Source organism: Xenopus laevis, chromosome 5L, assembly GCF_017654675.1.
Source record: "Xenopus laevis strain J_2021 chromosome 5L, Xenopus_laevis_v10.1, whole genome shotgun sequence".
In the NCBI taxonomy this organism is placed as follows: Eukaryota; Metazoa; Chordata; class Amphibia; order Anura; family Pipidae; genus Xenopus; species Xenopus laevis.
Window position 1 is genome coordinate 166,061,441 of NC_054379.1, and position 6,434 is coordinate 166,067,874.

A 6,434-nucleotide genomic window follows, 5' to 3' on the forward strand; every position below is an offset into this window, starting at 1 on the left:
CCAAGTGTTGCTGCACTACAACTCCCAGAATCCTCTGACAGCCAAACAATATGCGAAAAAGAGTAATGCTAAATAGAAAATGTAGGGTTTTTTTTTTTGTACCTGGGATACGATTAGTGAGAATCCCAGGAGGTGATAAATACAAAGCAAATAGAGTATTTGGTCATGTTACATACAGAGAATCAGCACATATACATGATCAGACACACAGCAGGTTTCACACAAGGAAGGGGCACAGGAGAACACGTTGGGTGGGAACAGCAATTCATACGTATTGTGTTGTGTTTTAGTGCAACTCATTTGTGTAGCGGTATGTAATTAAGTAAATGGAATATAGGTAATAGAACATACCTTTGTAATGTAATATTCAAACAGGGTTCCCTAAAAACATTACCAACCATTCACCTTGCTACACTTTCAGTGGTACCCACAGCAACAAATACGAACTTACCTAAAATCTCCCCCTAACTGGCCTTCAACCATTGGGGTAACAGTCACCCTGCTATAGTTCCAGGGGTACCCAGGGTACAAATAAGCACTCACCCCAAATCTCCCCCTAACTGACCTTCAGACTGGGCCCCCTTAGCTCATAACAAGGTTACAGATATATAGAAACATTGGGGTGTCACCCTGCTATAGTTCCAGGGGTACCCAGGGTACAAATAAGCACTCACCCCAAATCTCCCCCTAACTGACCTTCAGACTGGGCCCCCTTAGCTCATAACAAGGTTACAGATATATAGAAACATTGGGGTAACAGTCACCCTGATATAGTTCCAGGGGTACCCAGGGCACAAATAAGCACTCATCCCAAATCTCCCCCTAACTGACCTTCAGACTGGGCCCCCTTAGCTCATAACAAGGTTACAGATATATAGAAACATTGGGGTAACAGTCACCCTGCTATAGTTCCAGGGGTACCCAGGACACAAATAAGCACTCACCCCAAATCTCCCCCTAACTGACCTTCAGGCTGGGCCCCCTTAGCTCATAACAAGGTTACAGATATATAGAAACATTGGGGTAACAGTCACCCTGCTATAGTTTCAGGGGTACCCAGGGCAAAAAATTTGCACTCACCCCAAATCTCCCCCTAACTGGTCTGTTACACTAGGCCAACTCATATCTTTAAAAAAGGAACCAGTCCTTCCCTGCTTCCAGGTATCCCCAGATTCATGCTGGGTGTGTGCAGTAATCTCCAAAAATGTTCTGTATTGTGAGTGTGGTTGGACCCCCTATGGTGTGTATGTGGGGGGGGGGGTATTTATAGGGATAGCTGCTAGTAGAGAAGATGATGATTATTTTCCAGCAGGAAACATTGCCCAGGTCAGGAACTATACCCCCTAGTTTTTTTTACATTTCATTCTACATGTATCTGGGAGTAATGCATTCCAGTTTTGCTACCATTAAATACCTGTGTATTTATTATACATTCTGACTTGCATGGTTTGTCCCACAAGGCAATGGCTCAAAGTTCTGAGACTAGGTGAAAGGAGAAGGGAAGTCTTTTTATACTTGGGGGCCCCTCCACCACCTGAGACAGTTTTGCTGCTGCTGCCCGGGGGTCCACAACGTCGGTATAGGGGTCCAGGAGGCTAGTGCAGAGAGAGATATTGTGTTCTCTGAGCTAGTAGAGCCAAATTTCTGGTATGAAAACCAGAAATACAGCTCTTAAAGGAGAAGGAAATTCCCCGGGCGAAAAAAACCCTCCCCCTCCCCTGTTTTGCCCCTCCGGCCTACCTGTCCCGCTGGGCAAATGCCCCTAACTTGTTACTCACCCTCTGCGCAGGTCCTGTCCACGGAGCTCACAGGCGCCAACATCTCCCAAGCCGTCTTCTTCCTGCTTTGATCTGCGTTTTTGGCGCATGCGCAGTACGAGCATTTACCGGTACAGATCTACTGCGCATGCGCCAAAAGTCACAAAGTTTTCCGATTTCACTTCGTGACTTTTGGCGCATGCGCAATAGATCTGTACCGGTAAATGCTCCTACTGCGCATGCGCCAAAAACGCAGATCAAAGCAGGAAGAAGACGCGCGTGGAGATGTTGGCGCCTGTGAGCTCCGTGGACAGGACCTGCGCAGAGGGGTGAGTAACAAGTTAGGGGCATTTGCCCGGGGGGACAGGTAGGCCAGGGGGGAGGAGGGAGGGGGGGCAACACAGAGGAGGGGGGGAGGGATTTTTGCGCCTAGGGGGTTCCTTCTCCTTTAAGGTTACTGGCGCGGCATTTTTGCCTCCCCTGGTAACTAGTGGGGTGCTGCCGCCTGAGGTGAGTTTCTCAACCTACCTCATTGGCACAGCACCCCTGCTAGGTGGTGCCAAATGTTAAGCACCCCCAAGTGATCGTATTTACTTACCTGACACCCCAGACTGGTGCTCCTATAAGCAGAAAACTGCACCAGTCCGGGGTTATTCCAGCGAGCACCACAGAATGATACTCTTCCGGTTTCTTCTTTCTTTTTAGAGTTGCTCATGCACAGTAGAGTGAAAAGCTGAACTTTAACAAAAAATTTGACTATTTTGTTCTACTGTGCCTGAGTCTGCCCCGGAAAGTTTGAAGAAAGAAGAAGCCGGAAGAGGATCACTCCGTGGTGTTGCTGGAATAACCCCGGGCCGTGCAGTTCTCTGTTGATAGGAGCACTGGCCCGGGGTGTCAGGTAAGTCAATGCGATCACTTGGGGGTGCCTAAGTTTTGGCGCCCCCAAGTAAAAAGAACTTTCCTTCTACTGGAAGGGGTCACAGGGTAGATTTGGGCCAATTCAGCTCTGCCATATTGTTCAGTACAGTACCAAAGCGTATGAAAGAGCCTCTTGCTGAATCCCACAGAATTTGAGCAGAAAACACTCATGACGAATATTGGCCATTTTGCTCAAATACAAATTTCGGTGTGGCACAAAAACATGCCAAATTGCCCTATTGTCTCTTGTAGAGTTAAATGTGAAAGGCCTGAAATTGTCAGCTTTGGGTTTGTAATGACCATTGAACCTAAAAATATTCTTGTACAAGGATTTAGACTTAAAATTGCCCAAAGCCTACTGTACATCTGAACCCAACACAGGAACCAATAGGTCAACCTGAGGTTTGCAGAACCTTTTCAGCCCCTAAGCCCTGAGCTGTTTCTTTAAGGCTTATAGCAACCAATCAGATGCTTGCATTCATTATGCTAACTGCATTAGACCAGTAAATGCTAACTGCTGATTGGCTGCTGTGGGTTGCTGGGTTGTGTCAAACTTGCCTTTTTTTTACTACATAATGTCCTAGACTGCAAAGAGCTCTTAGCAGAACTAGAACACACCATACCAGTCCTGAATATTGGGAAGCAGACAAGTCTGGGGTACCGGCCAATCTGGGGTTCCTGCAGTGTAAACTCCCAGCATCCTAATGAGATCCAAAGGCTGCAGGGAGCTGTACCACAGCTGGAGACCAAGAGACAAAGGCTATTTTCCAATACTCATATTCCTTCACAGGATCTATAATCTTCCAAATTATGGGGCAGATGAATTTAGGTTTGAGTTGTGTTTTACACAAAAGTTTTCTTTTGTAAAAACGCACATTTTCAGGTTAAAAAAAAAACATTTTTCGTGCTTTTTTTTTAAAAAAAGTTTGAATTTTCTAGATTTATTATATATATCCTGGAATTATCTTGGATCCGAAAATACACCATCTAAAACCTGTCCAGGTCACGTAGGAGTCAATGGCAGAGGTCCCTTGAACCATTTCAAGATGTTCATTTTGCCGAAAACTCAAATGATTCCAGCGATTCAATTTCTTTTCTGCAAAAAACGTGATCAATTCAAGTTTTTGTGTTTTGCAACTCGAACTTGGTCATTTGAGTTTTTTACATTGAAGTATTTTCTTAAATAGGACACCATTTGAGTTGTATTTGAGGAATAAAAAACTCTAACCTTTGATAAATAACCCCGTATATATCCCAAATTCCACTCAGCCCCCTGCCAGCAATGTGTGCAAAGGAACGACCTTCAACAAGGGCACGGCACCATAAGGGGAAATATCCCAATGGAGGGAGAGAAACTTGAGATAGGGAAAGTGATGCACAGCTGCCAATGGATGGTCATCTCCTGATGTCGGATCTCGTTGCTGATCCAAAGTGCAGCACGGCATTATCCTGGCAAGAGTGCGGCACTTTCATTTGGAAATCTCTGCAGAAACTGTGTTTCCCACTGATCTTCTCCTGTAAAGAAACCCCTTTTGTGCTGATGGTGAAATCTCCTTTCCTCCAGACAGCTTGAACAAGCTCATTATTAGCTGCAATTGCCTATGGAATAAAGACAAGAAAAGAGCAGTTTCCTGACCAGTGATGCTGCTTAATAAACACCCAGTTGTACAAACCTGATTTGTGGGTCCCATTTGAACCCAGAGATCACATTTACACAGTGTAACGTATAAAAGCCTGTCTGGTCGGGAATCTTAACAAAATACTTGCTTTTCCCTTTTCAAAGTCAGATGAAAAAACACGAATCCCTCTAGTGGTCAACTGATTCCCTGCTCAACAACATGGGGCCCAATCTCTTAAATTTATCATGGATCTCCTATTTATATCATTTCTATTGTGACAGAAAGTTTAATTAGTCACTGAAATGCTAAATAATGGGATACATGTAATGTTGCCTTTCTTCAGCTAATTCCCCATTAATACTCTATTTCAAATGGAAATACAGTGCTAAGATTAGCCCAATAATGTAGGTAATGATAAGCAATGTTTGGCTCCTGAGTTCAATTTGGGCTCATTATCTTTAAAAAATGACACTTTTATTGGTGTACCCACAAAAGGGGGCTGTTAGTATGACGTAGAGAGGGATATTCTAAGACAATTTACAATTGGTTTTCATTTTTTATTATTTGTGGTTTTCGAGTTATTACGTTTTTTATTCAGCAGCTCTTCAGTTTGCAATTTCAGCCATCTGGTTGCTAGTAGGGATGCATCAAATCCACTATTTTGGATTAGGCCGAACCCGCAAATCATTCGTGAAAGATTAGATCGAATAACGAACTGAATCTGTATATGCAAATTAGGGTTGGGAAGGGGAAATTTTTTTACTTCCTTGTAGAAAAAAGTCATGAGATTTCCCTCCCCATCCCTAATTTGCATATGCAAATTAGGATTCGGTTCGGCCGGGCAGAAGGATTTGGCTGAATCCAAATCCTACTGAAAAAGGCCGAATCCCGAACCGGATCCTAGATGTGGTGCATCCTAGTTGAGTCCAAATTATGAATAGGAGAGGCCTGAATACAAAGATTAGTTATAAAAAGTAGCTGTGGCCTCCATGTGAAAGCTGGAGAGAGTCAAAACTATAATTGAAAAACTATAGAAAATAAATAATGAAGACCAATGGAAAAGTTGCTAAGCATTGGCCACTCTATAACATAAGAAAAGTTAACTTAAAGGTAAGTCAACTTCTCCTATGATCTCCCGCTATCAGTAATATGTACCCGAAACCTAACTTACCCGCTCCATTGAAATGCATAGAATTGTTATCCAAAGTTCTTTGATAAGGGAGGGAACAGGCCTCAGGTCACATATAATACAAGATTAATGCTGCACTTATATATCACACAGTTATTGTGCACATATTATATGGGGGTTTATACCGTATTTATGTTACTATAAGTGCATATAGTTTCTGCCAAAATTATTGGTATTGTTGCACTTTTTCCTATACCAGGTCTGCCAAACAAATAACAAAGCTATGGGATGCACATATGTGTTTCTTTATATATTTTGGTTATAGTGGAAAAAGAAGATAAGGCTGGAAAATATGACAAAATCTTATTTTATTGCACACACAGATCCACAGAGAATAGTTACCTGATATTTGGGGTTCCTGTGTTGCCCTCGGAACCAGTCGTGGCTACAGGAGGTGGCTATGAATTTTAGGGATGCACTGAATCCAGGATTCAGTTCGGAATTCGGCCAGGATTCGGCCTTTTTCAGCAGGATTTGGCCGAACCAAATCCGAATTTGCATATGCAAATTAGGAGCAGGGAGGGAAATTGCATGACTTTTGTAACAAAACAACTAAGTAATAAATGTTTTCCCCTTCCTACCCTAATTTGCATATGCAAATAGTGGATTCTGTGCATCCCTAACGAATTTCATATACAGTATTACTTCCAAAGTGGGTGCTACTAAAGGTTACATCTAGGGTGCTGGAATGTAATGCCCTGAATACAATCATATAATGGCATTTCAGGTACACAGAGACCCAAACAGCTCCCACCAGCCCACTAAATAGTGACTTTCTATGGGACCTTATAGCAGCCCCTCTGGCATTTGCCAGAACCCACAGATTGCCAGTCCGGGCCTGGTTATATTGTTACAGTGTGTGACAGAGAGAGGAAATTAATGTTTATTTTAAAGCTTTCAGGCAGCGGTGCTCAGGGCCGCCATGGGGTACTCCTGTACCGGGCCCAGGCC